The 22994-nt window shown below is 50.3% G+C and overlaps 1 long non-coding RNA gene across 3 annotated transcripts; it reads right to left on the bottom strand.

Annotated features, from left to right (window-relative positions):
• Positions 1 to 2622: 2622 nt before the first annotated feature.
• LOC134508877 (uncharacterized) lies at positions 2623 to 8698 on the bottom strand. Of its 3 annotated transcripts, none has more exons than XR_010069167.1 (6): positions 8532 to 8698; positions 7734 to 7792; positions 6752 to 6986; positions 5997 to 6128; positions 4748 to 4837; positions 2623 to 3946 (listed from the first exon to the last, which is right to left on the bottom strand). It is a non-coding gene; the product is annotated as an uncharacterized LOC134508877 (long non-coding RNA). The 3 variants fall into 3 exon arrangements; XR_010069166.1 differs by having other exon boundaries at positions 4748 to 4840; positions 6752 to 6904; XR_010069165.1 differs by having other exon boundaries at positions 2625 to 3946; positions 6752 to 6904.
• Positions 8699 to 22994: the final 14296 nt, after the last annotated feature.

The following is a 22994-nucleotide window of genomic DNA, read 5'->3' as shown; positions in this document are numbered from 1 at the left end:
TGTGAAATCACCAGTTCCATGCTCCTCCTCGTGACTGTCTGGCTCACCTCAAATGTGAGACACTAGAACAGACCAGACCCCATCAACACCCAAACCCAACTGCAAAACCTGTCCAAGACAAAATCATGAACCCGTCTCCCTTTCCCAGCCATCCCCCAGCGCCAAAACTTTAGAAACCCTTTCTCTTCTCCTGAGCCATCAGGAAAAAAACACCACTTCCTCCCAACAGCTCCTGCCCTCCGTTGGCCGGCTTGAACCCCCTGTATCAGTCGCTCCTCGGGAGCTGCTCTTCTGAGCCCTGCCCTGTGTTCAGTGGTCATCTCCTATCTTATGTCTTCCTACAGACTCCGGGCTCTGCTACAGACCCACAAAGTCAGTGAAGCCCTAACCTGACCTACTAGGGGCCTGCTGCAAGCCGCAAAGGCTCTAGGGCCACTGTGATACTCTGCACACCATCAGGGAACACAATGAGCTGTTGCATACCCTGAAAGGCAATATGCCTTACATCCCTGCTGCTTCCTCAAAGCGCTAAAATCCCATATATAAACACATATAAGACATTCACCCTAACTCCTACTCAATAATCTTATAACTGGCCCAATTAAGGGTAAAAAAATAAAAAACCTGCTTACAGCATGTAGCACAAAACTAGAGAAAAACAGAATTCCATCTTCAATAAAGTCAGGAATTACAGTAAAACACACAGCACCGAGAATATAAAAAAGGAGAGACATACTATTAAACCACCTAGCCACACTGAACACTCATTGCAAAACCACTGCTCTGAGAAAAAAAAAACCAAACAAAAAGAATTAACATATGAGTCCATTTTCTACTATATATGGCATCAAGCCTTACATTGAAAAGCCTTACCTCTAATTTCTTATCCATACTAGTCTCAATGTTAAAACAGACCTGCCCAAACAGTTCAACAAGCTCCAAAGCCGCGCTTTACCAAAGAGACCACAGAGCTCCAACCCCAGAGGAGCCCAGCAGCAGAATGAGCTCCTGAGCCCAGGCTGGGGCTCATGTACCCCAGGCCCCGCCCACTGCCCTCAGGACCCACCCACTGCCCTCAGGCCCCGCCCACCACCCTTCCCACAATCACCTGGGAAAGGGCGGGGCCAATCCCCAGGAGACGTGAAGGCAGCCACAGGAGCAGCAGTTCCTTTTCTCCTGACTTAAATTCCCAGCAGGGAAAGCACCACCCCTTTTTATTTCCATTTGGGACTCGCTTCTGGTGATTCTCTCACACTTTTGTTTGATTTCTGTCGAGTTGTTGCTGTGGAGAAGAGAGTTCTGCAGCGGTCGCTTTATTTTTGTGATCTTCAGATATTTTTGTGGTTAAATGTTAATCGTGCTTTGTGGTTTTGTAAGAGTGCTGGAGGCATGTGATTTCCAGAAGACTGAAGAGCATTTACGGGCTCCTGGAGGACTAAAGTGCTATAGAGACGCGTGTCGGAGGACTGACGGCCGCTTGGAGGACTAAAGTGCCATAGAGACGCACATCACAGGACTGAGGAGCTCCTGGAGGACTAAAGTGCCATAGAGATGCTTGTCGGAGGACTGGGGGGGCACTTCCGGGCTCCTGGAGGACTAGAGTGCCATAAAGACGCGCGTCGGAGGACTGAGGGGGCACTTCCGGGGTCCTGGAGGACTAAAGTGCGATAGAGACGCGCGTCGGAGGACTGAGGGGGCACTTCCGGGGTCCTGGAGGACTAAAGTGCCATAGAGACGCGCGTCGGAGGACTGAGGGGGCACTTCCGGGGTCCTGGAGGACTAAAGTGCCATAGAGACGCGCGTCGGAGGACTGAGGGGGCACTTCCGGGGTCCTGGAGGACTAAAGTGCCATAGAGACGCGCGTCGGAGGACTGAGGGGGCACTTCCGGGGTCCTGGAGGACTAAAGTGCCATAGAGACGCGCGTCGGAGGACTGAGGGGGCACTTCCGGGGTCCTGGAGGACTAAAGTGCCATAGAGACGCGCGTCGGAGGACTGAGGGGGCACTTCCGGGGTCCTGGAGGACTAAAGTGCCATAGAGACGCGCGTCGGAGGACTGAGGGGCTCCTGGAGGACTAAAGTGCCATAGAGACGCGCGTCGGAGGACTGAGGGGCTCCTGGAGGACTAAAGTGCCATAGAGACGCGCGTCGGAGGACTGAGGGGCTCCTGGAGGACTAAAGTGCCATAGAGACGCGTGTCGGAGGACTGAGAGGATCCTGGAGGACTAAACTGCCATAGAGATGCGCGTCGGAGGACTGAGGGGGCACTTCCGGGGTCCTGGAGGACGGCGGGGCCATGGAGATGCACAGCCGGAAAACTGCCGGGGGCGCGGTAACGCGTAAGAGCCGACACTGGAGCGCCGACGGCCGCTCTCGAGGCCGGGCGGGCGGCACCGATCGCGCTCCAGGCGGCGGGGAGCTCGCCGGAGTCCCGGCGGTCCTGTTTCGCCCTCCGGCCGCGGCTTTGTCGCGACACGCGCCGGACTGGCCTCCGCGAAGCCGCGCACGCGCCGCTCCCCCCCCCCCCGCAGGTCCCGCCTTCAGCCGCCGGGCGGGAGCGCCCCCTTCTCTATTTTACACATTTATCTTCTTATAAATACATTTTTAAAGTATTTTTATGTTCAGGGATCTTTTATACGACGCAGAAACACAGAACCATGGAATCCTTAGAGACAGAGGTTTTTATTGTGAACTTATTTTACATACATAAATTAGTATTGTTTCTCAATATACGTATTTCTCGTACATAAATGAGAATCGTTCTCTAGTTCAATGCCTTACGCCCGTAGTTACAGGTTTTCACATTTTTTAACACATCCCGAGAATTTTCCAACGTTTTGGGGCTGAGACCCCCCCCCCATCCCCTGCTCACCTGCTCCTCCGCCGCATCGTCACTGCCCCGGTGACATGGGGGTGCCCCCAATGACGTCATCACCCCCAGACACATACAGACACCCTTCTATTCCCCCCCAAAAAAGGAACACAGCAACAAACTGCACAGCCAGCCTGCAAAAGCCAGCGCCAGCCCAACTCCTGAAGTCAGGATTAAGGCTAACCGATGCCATTTGGAACACCTTCTTAGTGTGACGGCAAACCCTCTGGCCCGCGCTGAAAAACGTCTGGCCCCTTCCTCCCAGCGCGGCCGCCCGGAGATCCGTCACCCTGCGTGCGGGGCGGCAGGACCGGGCTGGGCCGTAACCAGAATCCACGCTGACGGAGCCACCGCCGCAGCTACTGCCCTGGTGCTGTGACCTGAAATAAAAGCCCTTGAAACCGAAGGTAGTTCAGAGAGGAGACAGTGCTTTATTAGACATCGGGTGCTAGGGGGAAAAACCACAGTCTAGCACACCTTACCAGGCATATTCACCCACTATTTATACACAAAATATTCTCATAATTCCACCTACCTAATCCATAACTCCACCTAGGCTTGCCTATTCATCAGGATGACCGAATAGGCTTTTTGCACACGTGTATCAAATTTTGCTGTGGCGGCAAAACACTTCTGCACAAGCGTGAGTTTCCCCGTGGTCGTTTGGGTAAGGAGGCCCTTCCTCACATTATCCTTTTAAGGTGTCGAGTCATCTCAGGACACTAAATGTTTGCTGTAAGTTTGCCAACTTCTTGAAGATAATAAGGATGTTCTTTGAAGCAGCCCTAACTCCATCCTAATTGGTATAAGAGTACATACTTGACATATAGAAGAACCTTGAAGTGATTAACTACTTCTGGTTGTCTCCTCACTATCACTATCTGTAACATCAGCCCAGTGACTAACTATTTTTACACAGTAATGAAGTCAGTAATTAGCTATTTTCTCACACAATAAGGGTTAGTAAGAAACAACTATTTCAGAAACAAAGCAGAGGCCTGTCTTTGGTAACAGCGCTGCTGCCGCCGGTCACCTCGTTCACAGGGTCGATGCAGCCGAGACGGAGGGGTCAAACCCTGAAGAGCCAAGGGAGCAATAAAGAACAAAGCCTGGTCATTCGCTCCGTGCTGAAAAGGTGTGCCTACATTTACATACGCTCATTAAAAATACTCTTAGTATTTGACTTTCTTGTGGCACTAGTTCAACTTGCACGGCTGTGAACTGATACCATTAAACTACCCCTCTCCAAAACACACGGTTATCATTTGACCGCAGGTTTTTTTGGGTGTTACACAAGGAGGAGGAACGTCTGGCCAGCGGCACTGCTTGACAGAGATGCTACCAGGCTGCCAGGGAAACGCGCCGCTGAAAGCCAGACAGAAATAGAAGCACCTCAGAGCACTCTGTCATAATAGCGGGGGAAACCCGGTAACATTCAGTCACCTCTTTTTAAACCTTTAGAACCAACACCTAACCGCTTCACTCCGCCCCATAAATTGTATGCTATAGCTATTGGGCAGTTGTGCTTTAAACAATGTGAGTCAGTGGGTAAATTATACAACGTTACCTTTTTTTGTTTTTTAAGTTTAATTTTGCATAGAAAAATCAGCAACATAAAACCCCCAAATGGTTTTACTTTTGAGGGTCGTGGGGGAAATCAAATCCCCGGTGCCATAATCCATCAGGCTACCAAAAAGCACCATCAGATGGGCAAATGCTTTTGGCCGCACGACATGCTCCGGAACAGACCTTGTGTTATTTTTAGTGTTTTCTTAAAATATTTCATTCAAAAGCTATAGAAGTAGAGCTGACAAAGCCTTCCCGTTAACTTCAAAGGCCACGCTTAGGAAAAAAGCAGACACACATCGCAGACATACCTCATACTCACAGAGCACTCCGGATCCTTTCTGTCTGTCCTGCACTGTCACGGCACAACACCACATGGAGAAACGCTGGCAGTTGACATTCTGCTGAGAGAGAGGGGAGGAAAAAAAAAAAAAAAAAGCTTTGAGCACAAAGCTGGGTAGGAATGTAAAGCTTCCTTCTTTCGCGAAGGTTTGCAAAGGCTACAGCCGAGTGGAGGAAAACATATTCGGCACCATCTCTGGCACAGCTGTTGATACGGGTTACTAGACCTTTGCATTTTTTTGACAACCCTGACTTTTTTGACTCACTGGCAGATTTAGTTGCACTAGAGCCACTTTCCCAGGTAGCCTGGGGCTCTTAAGTCGCTTTCCCGGCGACTTCATCCTCAAAAACAACTTATTTCACTCTCCCAGGGCTGGGACAAAAACATCAAACCTCCAGCGACTGCTCCCACACCAAAGGTGCCAGGAGGCAAAGCCATGGCTTGTCCTCGCTGTCCCTTGGCAGCGCTTTCATCGCCCCAAAAACCTTGGGGCTCCACGCTTTCCTGGGCAATTCACACCCACACACACAAAAAAAAAAGATTATTTTTTTTTTCTCCCTGCACAGGGAATAATTTTTCCTTTCTGTCCGCTCTCAGGCAACTCCCCAGGCTGCCAGAAAAAACACGCAACTGAAAGCCAGACAGAAATGCAGAACTTCAGGGGATAACAAATACCTAACTGCTTCAGTACGCCTTATAAAACATACGCCACAGCTATTCGGCAGCAGCAGTTTAAACAACACAAGTCAGTTCTAAGTTACACAACTCTAGCTTTTTTTTTTTTTTAAAGTTTCATTTAGCATAGAAAAATCAGCAAGATAAGAGATCCCCCCGAAATGGCTTTACTCTCAAGGGTGGAGGGGAAAATCAAATCCCCAGTGCCGCAATCCGTCAGGCTACCAAAAAGCGCCGGCAGATGGGCGAATGCTTTTGGCTGTACTGAACACGCGGAGAAACAGGGTTTTATGAGGTCTCAACTGTAACAATCGAGAACACAAACGCCGGCAAAGAAGTGCAAAGAGAGCGCAAGGTCTCGGTGCTCGTGACTCCTGCTGCCCAGCGCTTCATCTCCGAGGACCCGCTCTGACGGGAACTTCATAAAAAGGCAACTGCTTTGAGCGAGAAACGTTTCCGTTTCCAAAAATCTCTTTCCAACCGATGTCAAAATGACACACCGTAGGTTATGGACAAAGGACATGGTGGAAGCAACAACTCACCAAAGCTACATCAGGACTCGCCGTCACTAGTTACGATGCTGCTGGCGCTTCGTGGGAACGCCTGGAAAACGTGCAGAAGCGAGACGCCGCTTTGTCCCAGTTCGTCCACGTCTCTCCTTTGACCTCGATCGCCTTTAGGACAGATGCCAGTATCTCAGTAACGTTTCTCGACTCCCGCTATAAGATATCCTAAAGACTTATTGATGAAAAAGCATAAAGCTTTTATCGTGAACACAGAGTCTGCTTCTCCCGAACATCTGAACTCTTACGAACAGTTTCTTCCCCCTTTTAGTACACAGGTTTTTTTCACGGCATCACTTAACAGTACACACACAGAAAGAGAAGACTGTGCTTTCAGGAAGAGAAAATAAACGCAGGGAAGTAAGCCTTGCATGGGTGTAACATGCTCCAGAATGGACCTTATACTCTTTTTAGTGTTTTCTTAAACTATTTCGTACAAAAACCATAGAAGGAGAGCCGACAAAGCCTTCACATTAACTTCAAAGTCCACACTACAAGGACCTTATGGTCCTTCCCGGTATCGCCAGCAAGCACTTTTACACAGGCGAGTCACTTCATAGCTCGTCTAAAATTATCCAAACGAAAGCTGCAGCCACGAAAGAGGAGTGACAAAGGAAAGGAGAGATCAGGCAGCAAGAGAGCTCAGCAGGCTGCCACCTGAGGTCAACAGTGCACTGTTTTTGAAAGCACACGCACCCCCACCCCAGAAAACAGACAGACAAAAACCCCAGGACCTTGTGTCTTTTCTGGCTGCCGGAGCTCTTCCCTGTGTCAGTGTATCATCTCGTCAGAGCACCAAGCGCAGGCGATCTGCATCCCGAGGACATTTGCACATGACGAAAACATGTTCAGAAATAGCCCGGATCTCTAAGAGCGGTGTCATTTTTCTGGGGTTCAAAAATCATAACTCAGTTTTAGTCACTGGCACGGTCAGGAGGAAACTAATGAACTTTTAAACGTAGCCTCTTCCTGGGGACACAAAAAAACACGTTAGAGACTGAAAAAAAAAAAAATCAAGGACGATTCAAGAGCTCCCACCCATGAGGGAGCTGTGGGGACATTAGCAAAAGGGAAGACTGACAGCAGCAACATCCAGTGAAGTTTGGCTTTCATTCTGACCACGTACTTAAGAGACCCTCCGAGTCTACACCTCAGTCCTAGGAAGGACCAGTCCTCTTCTGGAACGACAAACTTTTTTTTGCTTAAAAGTCATAGACTGAAGGCTCCAAGGAACAATGTGGACTGAGCCACAGAAAAACACACCCTCCACAATCAAGCAATAATAATAATAAAAAAGAATAAAAATCAAGCAACGCATCGGCTTCCATCACGTTTCAGTTGGTACATTTCTACTGGCACCTTGGTGCTCAAACATGAACTAGACTGACACCACAGACTAGCCCAAATTGAGTTACACGTAGGCAAAGAAAAGGCTATTTCCCACTTTCCCCTGGAACCAGTAGGAACACACAGAAGTGAAACACTTGACCCTAATGAAGGTAACAGGCAGCTCTTAATTTATCCTAGCTGAAAGTTCAGCCTTTGACCCCAAAGGAAACCATTCCTAACTACCAAAGAACCTGCTCAGGGAGGAGGCACGCTCTGTTCACTGCATCTCCTCGTCAGCTTCTCTGTGGCTTTGACAAGGAGTATCTGTAGCGCCCCTGAACTCACAAGTGTGTCTCCCCACTCCCCCAGACCCAGGCATGCCATTACCTGAGCCACGAGCGGAATCAGTCATGCAGAATTCTCTTGCCGTGCGGCAGAAGGTGACCCTAGGAAAAGAGGAGGTGAGAAATGAGCCTGTTTGTCACACCCAGCCAAGTGGGACAAGCCCGGGGACCCCCACCCCACCTCTTCCTCTCAGGAGTGGGACCAGGACAGACCCTCCACATGGAGACGGGGGGCCCGGTGGGGATTTCATCTCGAGCCCTCTTCCTGAGCACAAAGCCACACAACCCCCTCTCTCAGCCCCAAAACCAGCCGCATGCGTCCCTTTGCCAGCCGGAGACCCGCTCTCTGTGTCAGGCCCCAAACCAGCTTCCTCCCCCCCCTGCTTCCTCCCCCCCCTGCTTCCTCCCCCCCCTGCTTCCTCCCCCCCCCTGCTTCCTCCCCCCCCCTGCTTCCTCCCCCCCCCTGCTTCCTCCCCCCTCTGCTTCCTCCCCCCTCTGCAGCCCCCCGGGCGACGCTGAGGGAGCGCAGCCAGCCCACAGCCCGACACCTCCAGGACCCACGGGCACTTTGTGGGGAGCACTGGGGAACTGCGGAGGGCGGCACCAGCACGTCCCGGGCGCTGCTTTCTTACCGCCCTGCCTGGCTTTATTTCTCCGGCATCGCCGGCACCGCACCCCAAACTCCGCAGGCGAAAGGGACCCCGCGGGGACCCGGTCCCAGCCACCCCGCTCCGATCCAACAATGGCCCCCCTTAGGCCTCTGGTTCCCCCAGCCCCACTCAGGGCCCTCCCGCCCGCCGCCATCGCCCGTCCGGACCCGCTCAGGCCCCCCGCCGCTCACCTTGGCGCGGTCCAGCTGCCTCACGACGTGCTCGCGGCGGCACCGCGGGCCCGGCCCGACCGAGCACCCGCCCGCTGGGCCCAGCTTTCCGCCCGGCCCGCTCTGATTTCGAGCCGGCCGCCATTTTCCGCCCGGCCCCCTCCGCTTCCAGAGCGGCCCGGCCCGCCCACGGCGCGCGCCCATTTGCCACGGCCCCGCCGCCCGCCTCCCTCCCCTTATTTGGAGCAGCCCGCTCCATTGGCCCGTCGTCGCCGTCAATCCCTGCCGCGCCCCACCCCCGGCGAGGTGATCCGACCACTGGGAGCGCGGTGCGGCGATCCGACCAATGGAAGCGCGGCGCCCGCGCTCTGATTGGCCTATTCTCTCGCCCATCCGCCCGGAATCGGTTGCCATGGTGAAGACGCCCCGGCGGGGGCGGGGGCCCGTCGCCGTGGCAACGGGGCCGTGCGGCTGGGCCCGCCGGCGGGGAATTCACCCAAACCCGGCTTTTTCTCCCTAAAAACCCGCTGCGCTCCCTGGGGTCCGGCACTTCGAAGGCGAGCCGGGCTCCCGCAGCTCGAGGGTGGCACCCGCCGGTGCGGCTGCGTGTGGGCAGCAGCCGCGCGTCGGCGCGGGAGGCGGTGCCGGGGAGGGCTGGAGGCGGCATGTTTAGTACGTTTGGGGAGGTTACCTGATTAGCACGCTTATTATTCAGAAAGGGGTGTGTATTTCAGCATTATAATTACCCAAGGTTAGTCTGGGATACACTCTTGGCTCGAATTTGATCCAGAGGTTACATTTTGCTGTCTTACATCCAAGTCAGCAAATGCAAAAGGACGTGTGAGATACATTGGGTTGTTTCACATCCCATTCAAGGCCGGGTATGTTCCTTGACACCTCAAGCACATCCCAACTGAAACTTCTTGATAAACTCTTGACTTTGTTCTTCTGGCATCAGTCCAGGTCCCAGCGTGTAGCACTTGGTGCTGGCTCTGTGCTCCCGGCCCTGCCCTGGTGGGGTGGCAAACACCACGCTCACGGCAGTAGCCCAGCTCAGCAGCCCCTGGCCCGCAGCTGCAGCCCACGGGACGCGGGCATCGTGGCCATCAGCCCTGGTCATCCCCAGGCCCTCGTCCCCACAGCTCCATCCCGCAGAGAACACGGGCCATTGTCACCAGCCCCCCTGGGGACAGCAGAGCTGTGCTCTAGCCCTGAGCGCAGCCGGGCAAAGGCCAAAGGGAGGTGCACCGGGAAGGAAAGGGGATGGGAACAAGGGGAGAGGTTTGGAGTGCAATGGTGAGGGGTGGGAAAACATCATCAAGTGACGAGGACAACACAGGACTCTGTTAAAAATGTGCCTTCTTCCATCACTGAAGCCTGATTTATGCATGTGTGAGGAAGTGTCTTTCCTATACATATATTTACCTTTTTTACCTTGTAGTTAAGATCCTTCCTGACACTGTCTATTCCTATTCCCTGTTCACTTAGTTCTTTTACCGCAAAGTGATAAGCCCCTGTGATAGCTTAACCGGGTAGCTTTTCTCTGCTCATTTTCTTTTCTTTATTGGTGTTGCTCCAGCTCCCTGATGAAGATCTTCAAAAACAATATGTGTTGAGTATTTTCAAAACAGGAACTATCACTCTATAGCTTGCTACTTTCCCCTAGTGCCACTGCTGCTCTCTGTTAGGAAAACGACTGATTTTACTTGCTGAAAGTGACCGATTTACTTCTATTAACCCGCTTGCATATCATATGCAAATACATACACCACAGACCTGAGTGGAACTTAAACCTGTTCCACCCAAGCATTGCCCCACAAGAAGCAGGGCTGTCTTAATACCCTAACTTAGCCCTACAAAGAATCTTTTCTTCTTCTTTCATCTGCCTTTAGTTCCCCCAGGCCCTCGTTATGAAGGTTTCGATCAATTGCTGTTAACATATATTTGAATTCAAATATTTGTGCTATTCATGGAGAAAAGCTCGTTCTGCTGACTGCTTGGCTGTGTCAGGGCTCTGTGAATCAAACCGAATAAAAGACTTGACCAGGTATTCTGCACAGCCGCAGGTCATATAGAGGAGCTCACCGGAGCAGGGACCACATGCCGTACGCAGAGCAGATCATGTCCAGGGCTCCAGCAGACAGAAGGAAAGATTCTGCCAGGGCAGGGCCTGATCCGACTTTAGAAGCCTTTAAGGGCATCATCTAGGTGGGAGGCAGAGAGAGGTAGATAAGTGTATCCAAGTAAGATGATTCTTGTGATCCAGAGAGTGAAGCGCAGGCTGCATGCAGACACATTACCCATTCATTCTGAATGTTTGATTTTTGTCCTCTTTCCTGAGGACTGTAGATAAATTTGGTGTTGTACTTAACTCCCATTACCCACCTCAGTGGGGGTATGTAAAAGACAGGCAGAGGTGGTGCTGAGGGACATGGTTTAGTGGTGGACTTGGCAGCGTTAGGTTGATGGTTGGATTCGATGATCTGAAAGGTCCTTCCAATCTGGACAATTCCATGATTCTGTGATATCTCAGTGATGGGACCCCCGCTCTCCCACGCTTCACTGTCACCACAGCTCCTTGTTCCCCTCCACTCCCTGGATCTAGAGGATGGGGAGGATGGAGGAGGCAGGGGACTGGTCTGTAGAGCGCAGATAGGCCTCTGTGCTCCCACAGACACCAGGCAGAGCACTGCTTCATCAGACCCAGTGGCGTTTCTTACGTTCTCATGCTATGTGACAGAGATCTTTCATCTCTTCTCAGGCTCTTTGCTGTGCCTGAGCGACGCATTACCCTCGAGCCTGCTGATGTTATACTTTGGCCATTTTTCTGGCCAATGTAATGCAGGCAGAGGTTCCGCCTGCCCACCTTTCTGCCCTGCAGTTGCACAGGTCTCTCGATTCTCCTTGCGCTGTTCTTCCAGTATCGGCGCTTTGTAACTCGCCCCCCTGGCTTCTTCAGCCTCCCCTGTCACATGCTACTTTTCCCACTGCAGAAGCCACCTTTCAACGCTGTGAAGCCTTTGAAGCCACCTTTCAACGCTGTGAAGCCTTTCTTCTGTGTACGATTCCCTCACAGCTCCGAAAGTCGCGTTGGAGCAAAAGGGGGCAGTCGCGCACTGCGGTCCGTCCGTGCGGGCGCTGTCAGCCGGGCAAACGCTCTCTCTGGAGTGAAAAGCTCCGACCAGCAACCGGTCACCAGCGGGTGGTTAATTCTCTGGTTTGCAACTGACTGCCTGTGTTAAGCGTCCTTCTGGAGAAATGGATGGCAAAGACACGCTCCTCAGGTGCGTGTCCTTCCTTAGAGCTGCTTTAAACTGTCTCCTCCTCAGGGAGAGACAAGCTTTTCCGTCAATGGCTAAGACACCGTCAGTCCGTCTGTCTCATCCTCCTCTGCTGCTCTTTCTGCCTCCTGCTGCCCACAGATGGCCAGGGACAGTGCAATGAACTCCAACGGGGAACTTAAAATTAACTTGGCAATGAAGGCCGGGGGGGACACGTTATTTTCAACCTAACTCATTGCCTGGTCCCACAACCAGTTTAATGCCACAAGTGTGGGAGCAAACGGCAGGAGTGTGCCACCACTGCCTGCCATGGCACGTCGGCAATGTGAAGCTACCACTGCTGACAGACAGGGCACATCGGTGCGGTGAAGCACTGCCTGCGCTCTTCCCTCAAAGCCTTTGTGCCAGGGCCACCAAGGACGGGCCCGGGCTGGTCCTGCTGTGCTTTCACCTCTCCTGGGCAGCACAAGGTTTCCCTGAGACCCCTGGGCCCAGCCCATCGCCGAGAGCTCTGCTGGCCTTTCCCTTCTGTCTCTCCTTATCTCTGCCCCATATGCCCAGATTCTGCTGTTTCTTTGTGTTCCACACTCGCTGAGGAAAGAGCGTTTGAACTGTCACTTCAGCTGGTGCTTGTGGGTTTTTGGTTGTGACTCTCGCTGCTCATCCTTAGTGCTTCCTTCCACCTGCCTGAGAACAGGCACAGGCACTCGCCAGAGGTTACATCTGTGTGTCCTGCAGTGTCTTCGAGCTGCAGCAGATAAGGACTGGGATCAGCACTCAGACTGAGCCCAGTTTTTCACTGAGCCGCTCTCCGTAGCCACTCAGTTTTACCTCTGGGCTCACCAAAAACAATGTGCTCTTTTGAAGAAGAGGCTCCCCAGCTGCTCTCTGTATCTGGTACTGCCCAGAGCAGAGGGAGCAGAAGCTGAGCTCTTTAGGTGACTCCTGTGATCATGGTATCCTGCAGCAAGGACACTCACCTTGGAGAAAGGACTCCAGGTTCCTTGTCTGTCTGTTCCTAGTACTATATTATTTTATTAAATAATCATACAAGCATAAAACACAGGGACAGCTCTTGGAGCAGAGACCAAACACAGCTATGTCTCCCAGCCTGAGGGTCTTGTCTGCTCTCTCTGACTTTTTCTGCATAATGCCATGTTTCAGAGGGAAAGAAGTGGACAGCAAGAACCATTCCTTCCCCTTTTTCCTAGAAAGACATGGCATGGTGATTTGAAATGTCCATACCTCCTGGAGTTGAGGAGAGAGCTGGGCTGGCTATCTTGCTTCTTGTGCCTGTGCTTCAGTCACGGGACTCACAGGGACCTGGGGGAGATGCGGTTGGATGTTGGGAGAAGACCAGGTTTCACAGCATACATTATGTTGAGAAAACTCCCCAGACCGGGGCCTTCACATGGCACACAGGAACACTTTGTATCTGGATAATGACTGGACTTAAGCTAGCTTTTCATAAGCCACCCACACTGTTCTTAGCTGACCTAGACCCGAAACAGGACTTTATGGCATGTTCTCACTGCAAAATAAGCCACAGCCAGAGAGCGAGCTCAGCTTTTGGACCTCAGCCATGCACACTGCCTAACTGCTGGCATGGGTTTGGCCCCTGCTAAGCGGCCATTTATGAGAAGGCTTTGGTGCACCACGGAGCAATAGCACACGCTGGGGATCATTGACAATGGGCAGGATGGACGAGACAGTATCAGAACCAGTTCCCCAAATGCTTTGCAGCCACCTTCTGCAGGTTTGATGCTTCAAACCACATTATACACCCTAACGCCATGCTGCACAGCAGGCAATGGACTGTCTCCACACCTAGAGCTCTTACTCTGTCTCAGGGACTCTGAACTGGAAAAGCACAGGTGCAAAAACCCCCATGTCTTATGGCCAGATGGTCCTCACATGAAACCCAGCTGAAGCCCAGTCAGGAGTCAACTGATGGGGACGAGCCCGGTCTGCACGGCACGGACTCATGGCAGAAAGCAGTTCCTGGCACATTCTCATCTGGGGTACAGGTGTAGCTGACGCACCATCTGACCCAAGAGGCCAAACAGGCTGGTCCCAAAGTGCTGCAAAGGGCAGCAGCAGAAGGGACTTTTTGCGTGGCAGAGCAGGGGTCGCACCCGTCACTTCCCTCCTGTCTCTCCTCAGCCACCAGCGGCCATCCCGGCCACATCCTCGCTCCATGCAAGGTGAGACCTGAATATATGTACTCTGTAGGGAAAGGTAACCTGGGAAAGGTAACCTGCATGCTCTTATAATAAATTTATATAATAGAATTATACTGTGTTATTTAAATAATATCATAAGTTAATCATATAATAATTGTATAATATATTGTATAAGCATTGTAGATAATATGAAATACATATATCAAATATGTATAATACATATAATATGTAATACATTATAACAGTTATAATTTATGTTAATTTATAAAATGTTATCACAGCAAGTTATCATATCTAATGTTTGCATTGAAAATATAATAATTTCCTTATAATTGCGTAAGCAAAACATCGCTACGGAGGCGGGTAAACACTGTAACAGGGGCCAGAGAGGTTGTAGGATCTCTGGGGAAAAGAATTTTGGGGCAGGAGTTAGCAGGGCTCATTGACAGGGCTTTAAACTAGATATGAGGGGGCAAGGGGAGATAACTGGGCCTGTCAGGAGTAAGCCCAAGGGAAGCATGCCAGGGCTTGAAGGATGGTGGACTAGTGAGGACTCTCGCTCTGCCATTTCATTTGGGAGAAGGGACAGACGTTTAGAAATCACGGAAGCACCTGAGAGGGGTCTGGCAGGAAATGGGGCCCACACTCACAAAAAGGTGTTGGAACCATTAGCTCATCTGAAGTGCATCTATACCAATGCACGCAGTACGAGCAACAAACAGGGGGAGCGTGAAGCCATGATGCACCAGGGAAACTATGACAGAGCGGCTATCACAGAAACGTGGTGGGATGCCTCACACGACTGGAGTGTCACAATCGATGGCTACAAGCTCTTCAGGAGGGACAGACAGGAAAGGAGAGGTGGAGGAGTGGCCCTGTATATTAGAGAATGCTATGAGAGCTCAGAAATCAAGTATAGCGATGATGGGGTGGAGAGTGTTTGGATTAGGTTAAGGGCCGATAAAGCTGATATCGCTGTGGGAGTCGCTATAGACCTCCCAACCAAAGCAGTGAGGTGGATGAAGCTTTCTATAAGCAGCTGGGGGAAATCTCTCAGTCACTTGCTGTTGTTCTTGTGGGGGACTTTAACCTCCCGGATATCTGCTGGGAACACAGCACAGCTGAGAGGGAAAAATCCAGGAGGTTCCTGGAGCGTGTGGAGGATAACTTCCTCACAGAGCTGGTAAGTGAGCCAACGAGGGAAGGTGCCCTCCTGGACCTGCTTGTTGTGAACAGGGAAGAACTTGTGGAGGAAGTAAAGGTTGGTGGCCGTCTAGGGCACAGCGATCATGAGATGACTGAGTTTTTGATTCTTGGAGAAACAAGGAGAGGGGTTAGTAAAACTGCCACCTTAGACTTCCGGAGGACAAACTTTGACCTGTTCAGAAGACTGCTTGACAAAATTCCTTGGGAGGCTGCCCTGAAGGATACAGGAGCCCAGGAAGGCTGGATATACTTCAAGAGAGAAGTCTGAAAGACACAGGAGCAGGCTGTCCCCGTGTGCCAAAAAACAAGTAGGCAGGGAAGGAGACTGGCCTGGATAAATAGGGACCTTTGGCTGGACCTTAAGAACAAAAGGCTTGTTCTTAAGTGGCTCGCCAAGCCACTTTCCATTATCTACCTGAAGTCATGGCTAACTGGGGAGGTCCCAATGGACTGGAGGGTAGCAAATGTAGCACCCGTCTACAAGAAAGGCAGAAAGGAGGATCCGGGAAACTATAGACCTGTCAGTCTGACCTCAGTACCAGGTGTGAAAGAAAGGGAAGGTCATGGAGCAGATCATCTTGAGTGCCATTACAAGTCATATAATGGACAACCAGGGGAACAGTCCTAGCCAGCATGGGCTTATGAAAGGCAGGTCCTGCCTGACGAACCCGATCTCCTTCTGTGACAAGATGACCCGATTATTGGATGAGGGAAACGCTGTGGACATTGTCTACCTAGACTTTCAAAAAGCATTTGACACTGTTCCCCATAGAATTCTCATGGAAAAACTGGCGGCTCATGGCCTGGATGAGCATACGATCTGCTGGATCAAGCACTGGCTGGATGGGCGGCCCCAAAGAGTGGTGGTCAATGGAGTTAAATCCAGCTGGCAGCCGGTCACACGTGGTGTCCCTCAGGGCTCGGTGTTGGGACCATTTCTGTTTAACATCTTTATTGATGATCTTGATAAGGACATAGAGTGCATCATCAGCCAGTTTGCAGATGACACGAAGCTAAGCGGGAGTGTTGATCTGCATGAGGATCGGGAGGCTCTACAGAGAGACTTGGATAGATTCGACCGATGGGCCAATGCTAATGGAATGAGCTTCAACAAGGCCAAGTGCCGGGTCCTGCACTTGGGCCACAACAACCCCATGCATCGCTACAGGCTTGGGGCAGTGTGGCTGGAGAGCTGCCTGGCAGAAAAGGACCTGGGGGTTCTAATTGACGAACGGCTGAACATGAGCCAGCAGTGTGCCCGGGTGGCCAAGAGGGCCATCCTGGCTTGTATTAGAAATAGCGTGACCAGCAGAAGGAGGGAGGTGATTGTCCCCCTGTACTCAGCACTGGTGAGGCCACACCTTGAATATTGTGTCCAGTTTTGGGCACCTCAATACGAGAGAGATATCGAGGTGCTGGAGCGAGTGCAGAGGAGGGCAACAAAGGTGGTGAAGGGCCTGGAGAATAAATCTTATGAGGAGCGATTGAAGGAGCTGGGACTGTTTAGTTTGAGGAAGAGGAGGCTGAGGGGAGACCTCATCACTCTCTACAGCTACTTGAAAGGCCATTGTAGAGAGGTTGGGGCTAGTCTCTTCTCACAGGCAATTAGCGATAGAACAAGAGGGAATGGCTTCAAGCTGCAACACGGTAGGTTTAGGCTGGACATTAGGAAAAAATTTTTCACAGAAAGAGTGGTCAGACACTGGAATAGGCTGCCCAAGGAGGTGGTGGAGTCACCATCCCTGAATGTGTTTAAGACTCGTTTAGATGTGGTGTTAGGGGATGTGGTGTTGGGGAGAACTTTGTAGAGTGGGGTTGATGGTTGGACTTGATGATCCCAAGGGTCTTTTCCAAGCTAAATGATTCTATGATTCTATGATCTCCATCCTTGGAGATGCTCAAAACTTAAAGGCCCCAGACAACCGGACAAGGCTGCGAGCAAGCTGATGTGACTGTGCTTGCTTTTAGCAGAGGGTTACACCAGAGCCCTCCAGAGGTCCTGTACCCAGGTATGTGGCTCTGATTTTTGACCTCTGGTAGCACTGCAGCCGCACAATAAACTATAATACGCACACGCCAAGCAGACTAGAGGTTGTTTAGGTCTTCTGACACGCATGTTTCGCCGACGCATCTCAGACATTTTGTAACATGCGCTGTAAATGAAAGGAGGGAGAAGCGTGAGTATTAAAGATCAAGGATTAGATGTTAAATCCTGCCTGGTCTGTTGCTGGTATCAAAACAGTTTGTGCATTCACCATTAATAGCAGACACACTTTGTCCCACTGTACTCTGCAAGCAAATAGTCAGCGTGGTCAAACATGGCTAGGGTGGTTTCTGTTTGACAATATTTAGAACACAGTAGTTCTTGCAAATAAAAGGCCTTACCCTGCTGGCCAGGCACAGGCCAGTCTCCGGCAAGACTTCGCAGGGCCGTAAAGTACAGGATGAGCCCCTATATCAGCAGCACTAACTAAGCAATGAGGTCACTATAGGATAATGGGGAAAACTGAACTCTGCTACAACTAAATGTCATGTTGATAAACGCAACTTCACCGGGTTTTATAAACAAAATTAAACTTAATTTGCTTCACAGTAGCTAAGGTGCTGTTAATTCAAAACCCACAGAATAACTCATTGGACACAGTTAATAGTCAGCAGACCACATAGGCCAGGCTTTGAAAGCATTTAATATTCACTGAAGTGCTGCTTGTATCCAATTATAACTCACTACTTGCCATCTTAATAATTTAAATCTGTCCACTCTTTAGAGAGAAAAAAATGCACTAATCAAAGACATGAATGCACCTTTTGCTTTTGACAGCATTAAATTAAAACTAAATGGTAGATCTTGAATGAGTTACTCCGCAAGAATAAAGGCATTAATGAGGTAATTTCATTATAGAGGCTCATCCAAGCCTATGTGAAAACAAGGGAAGTAAATGGAGAGGAAAGCCGCCGAGGAAATTAGGGTTCCTTCCACACTAATTAATGTTTTGGGGCATTTAGTACAGGCAGCAAATTAACTGCTCCAAAGAACTCCATTGAAAAAAAAAATACATTGTTGCCCTGCCATGTAATTAGAAGACAGTACAAGCAGAACACTTAATGAGTATAAAGCCAGCCTTTAACTTATTCTGCCCAGCTTCTGAAAACATGCCATTGTGGAGGCCTAAGTTTAAGGAAGCACTAGGCGTACAATATAGGATTGTTTAGGTCCTTCTGTTCGGTGAGCTGTAAACAGGTAGCCCTGAATGAGAGACTCTGAGACTCCTGGGAGGCCCGGCTTCCCAGCAGAAGGGGGGGGGGGGGGAAAGGGGGGGAAAAAAAAAAGAAGTCTTAAATGCATCCAGAGAGAAGGAAAAAAGGTGAATAGGGCCGGCACAGCCAGCGCAGTGAATGCTCACCGCTGTCTTAAGCGATTACATGATGTTGTGCCACCCCCTCTCATTGAGTTATCTTTACACTGCTTTTGTCTCCTCTAATTGGAGCTGATGAGGTGCTAATTGGTTGCTTTTTTAAAAAAGCACTACTTAAGCACTGGCAAACAGAGTAAGACAGCGTGAGTGGAGTTAATGAGGGCTTAGCAAAAAAAAAAAAAAAAAAAAAAAACCACCCAAAACCCAACCAACCTCAAAAAACGCAAACCAAACCTAAAACAACCGCCATACGAATGTGTACACAAACACACATGTAGGCATGCCCTTCTGCTGATATCAACAAAACCGCTAACGGAAATGACTGAATTTAGGCAAATGGCTGTGAGGAGTTGGGTTCTGTGAGAAAAGGGTCAGTACCAGGAATAAAGAAATGGCAGTGACTTTGGGTGGCACCACTGGCACCCGGAGGTGTGCCGGAGCAGGACCGCACCTGGCGGTGGTGCTCGCAATCCCTGTGCCATGCATGACGCTGCCCTGCCAGCCCAGCCCTCCACCACCACGTCCTGCCCGCCAGGTTGCCCAGGCATGGGGGCCAGTGGCCGGGTGCCGGTGTGGGGGACACAAGCCCCGGCAGCCAAGAAGGCTCGTCTGGTGAGGGCTGCCCTGCAGGGGATCTTTGCCCTCTAGCAGAGGGTGCTGAGTCGAGGTTTGACTCTGCCTCTGAAAAATGGGGGCTACGGGGTTGAATTCGTCTCAGCCCATGGTGAGTGGTTTGCCATGGCCCCCTTCACAGCCCAGGGAGATGCTGGCATTTTTGGGGTGAGGCAGCTCGGCCTCGCTAAGCCACCAGGGCAGCCCTGGCACACTGCGGCAGATGTGGCATGGCAGCCATGGGACAGGTGACACCAAGGTGGCTGCAGTGAGCGCCAGCTCTGCCCCTGCGGGCTGCACCCTGCGGAACCACAGCCTCGCAGATTGGTTCAAAATAATTTACTATCTTTGCTTTTAAATTGCGGTAGGAACAGGTCAGCCATAGCCTAAGCACCCATGTCACATCTAACAGGCTGTACCTGCGGTCGGTGCCGGCCCTGTACGGCAGAACTGCCCGGGTCGGGGCAGGGCGGGCTGGGTTCTGCCCTCCCAGAGAGTCCACGGGAAACCACTTGGCTTTGGGCAACCCGGTCTAGCAGGAGGTGTCCCTGCCCAGGGCAGGGGAGTGGAACTGGATGGTCTTTAATGTCCCTTCCAACCCACATCATTCGATGATTCTACGACTCCGGCCTCGGGAGCGGCAAGGCTGGGCGGGCAGGGCTGCAGGCTGCAGGGGAGGCTGGCATGGAGCGCTCCTCCGGCCACTCTGCCCCGTCTGCAGTTAGCACTGAAACCAGCCTTTAGTCACTGGATTCCTGTCACCTTCCTTCTGTTTAACCTTAAACCAGGACAAATGTACAGCCACGATTTACGTGAAAGCAGTAACATGTATTGGGGGAGGCTTCTGAATGACCTTATTGTCAACAAATGATCTCGTATTAAACAAGGAATCTGTAATGCGTTACGTTTAAAAATGTTTGAATGCCTAGTCTTTTGGCAACTTTGTGTTTTGAAAATATTCTTCATATAGTTGCTTCATTTGGGTATGTAATTAATAACTTCGGCAACGCTTTCAATAACAACTTTGTTATGGAAATACACTGAATACTTTCAACCCCATGAAGAAAAGGCAAAGACCTCTTTTTAAATGCTTTGCGTGGTTTTACCTTTTTTTTTTTTTAGCCAGCTTTATGCAAAGTATTGTGAGTAGAGTATATAGTGTTAAACATGTTGGTACTACAGCTAGATCCAGAGCTCCTAGTTTTGCCATACCCATATGCATTTCCTATAAAAATGGGCTTTGAGTACCATTAGGTATTCTGCATTTTACATGTGTCCTGTAGATGGGTTGATAGCACCTCCTGCATTTCTGGACCAGTTTTGAAGTTCCCCGCTACTGAAAGTATTCTGAGTCCTTAAGGAGAGTACAAAGTACCTCGTCTCTTGCTGATGTTGCCTGACAATACACAAAAATAATTCTGCAAGCTTTTTGAAAATGACACTGCAAACGTCTGTGTTAAACACAGTCTTCTGCCGTTCCTGAATTTGTTTATATAAAGTCTACACAGACATGTGGGCATAGAAAGCTTTTTCAGTAGCTGCAAGGCTGCGTTTTTTACAAGTGAGTGATACCTCTGGGTCTCCAGGAGAGGCTGCCCGATGATGACAAGTTTGTCCTCTCTGTCACGGACTCAGTACCACCAGGCAATTCACTAAATCCTTTAAAACTCCTCTGCTGAGCAGCTTCGTAGTGGACAAAAAGAGGAAAGTGGAGTTGAAACTATAAAACCTACAGTCAGCTCAAGAAGACAATGCACCTTTTATTAAGACAACTCAGATGATCTATTTATGCTGAAGAGAAATAAACAGTCAGGGGTCCCCCTTTCCTCACTTCTGTTCTTTTTTTTTTCTTTCTTTTTCGCCTGTGTTAGAAAGACCAATTAGTTTGCAAACAGCCAGTTACTTGGGTATGTGTTTATGCTAGGTAATTTGTACCCCTATTCACATTCTAAACCGGATTCTTTTCACTCTAATGCTTACTCACTTGCTTTTCTTTCTGTTGTCATGAAAACGCGGGATTTCTTGCTGGCTGGTAGAAAGAAACTTCGTAGTGGACAAAGTTACAATTAATTCCTCTAAACATGTGTTCCTAGAGCCATCCATCTGTATAATAGGCAATAAAGCAGAGCTCCTTGCTTTAAGAAGTCCCAAAAGACACAGAGCTGAGGAAAAGCTTGGATCCCTTAAGGCTAATTGATAATTGAACAAATACCTTTTTTTTCCCCCCCGCTTTTGGAATTCATGCACTTGAAAGTCTTCATGTGTTTTCCAAGGCAGGTATGACCGTGCCCGCAGAGATCTGCGTTTCGTCACTGCTGCCCGCTGTGCTCTCACAGAACACTTGCAGGAGGTAGTCCCTCGGGTTTCCTTTGTTTCCCATGGGATTAATAGCTTCTGCTTTACCACCAGGCAGTGTGACATGAGTTGTGAAATTGAATGCTGTGCATGCCAAGACGTAATCCTTAAGCATGTTCTACCTTCTTTTACAGTTCCTCCTCCAGTTTACTTTTTGCCTCGCTGCTGTTGGGAAAGATGCTTCCCAGGCCCCCTCCCTCCTTAATGACCACGGCCAATTGTGCACCGATTTAAATAGGCATGACCTTCATTTTCTGAAGGTGAAGGTGATCCCATTCTTAAGGAACAAAGAGGCAAGAGGGCTCCCAACGTTCCCAGTCCTGCCGAGCGGTGGCTTCGTTGCTCTGGTGGTTGCTTCAGCACATGCAGAGGATGAACGCAGCCTTACCACAGTGGAGGAGGGGGAAAGGTAGGAACCACTTGCCCTAGCCCATGGGATGGCATATCTCATCAGCTGCTGCTAATGAGGCAGCCAAAGGCGCCTTAAATCACCTCCTCTTGTTGGTAGGTTTGGATCTGGAAGCCTTATCTTTTCCTGCAGAAGTGGCGAGTTGTTTAGTGGTTGCAAAGTACATGGAGTAGATGTCATGTGGCAAAGGCAAAATCACGTGTGTAATTAGTGTTGCACCTGCCAGAGCAGAAGCATCTTTTGATTCCTTCTGGGAATTGTTCCTGACTGCATTTTCATCTCATCGGTGAGCCTGAGCCAGTGGCTCCTGCCATCAATGACAATAAATCTCTCATCTTTGACGTCAGAGGGAATTCAGCATCTACACCTGTGTGAGAGGTAGCAGATGGCAGCGTGTGCCCAGCACAGTGTCACGGTGCCTTGTGTTGAAAGTGGGAAGCATCAAAGCCACTTGCCCACAACTTGCTCACCACTGCCGCCATCAATCATGTCCCTGGAGAAAGCGAGCAGCAGAGGGAAGGCAGGTAAGCAAAACCTCCCTGCCTTTCCCTGTCCTCCTTCCTGCTGCTTTGTCCCACTGAGTCTGAAAATGGCTCTTCCTCAATGTCAATCACTCTGGAAATGTTAGTTCAGCACAAATTCACTTGGGCTAATGTTTAATGGGTAAGTCCTCTCAAAAGGAAGTAAAGCCTTTACAAACTTCATGTGAAGGGAAAAGACACAAGGGGTGACAGCAAAGGACTCTAACATACACCAGGCAATCTTTGAAAGTGAAAAATTGCCGTTTCCAAAGGAAATACCTTAAAAGTATCACAGAAGCTTCTGAAAATACACAAAAGTTGGAAAGAACCGTTCACAGAGAAGGGTGGGCAGGTTTTCGCTCCTGTCCTTTCAAACCCTTCCCCGGTGCAGGTTGCCCCGGGCAGAGGCTGTTGGTGAGTTGGGTCCAAAATTTGGGTGCAGCGTGTGGCGGCCTGAGACACCACTGGCACAGCAAGCGATTAGAAAAGCTGCAGGATCGA

Source organism: Chroicocephalus ridibundus, chromosome Z (assembly GCF_963924245.1).
Source record: "Chroicocephalus ridibundus chromosome Z, bChrRid1.1, whole genome shotgun sequence".
Classification (NCBI taxonomy): domain Eukaryota; kingdom Metazoa; phylum Chordata; class Aves; order Charadriiformes; family Laridae; genus Chroicocephalus; species Chroicocephalus ridibundus.
This window is presented reverse-complemented; position numbering and strand designations above follow the sequence as displayed.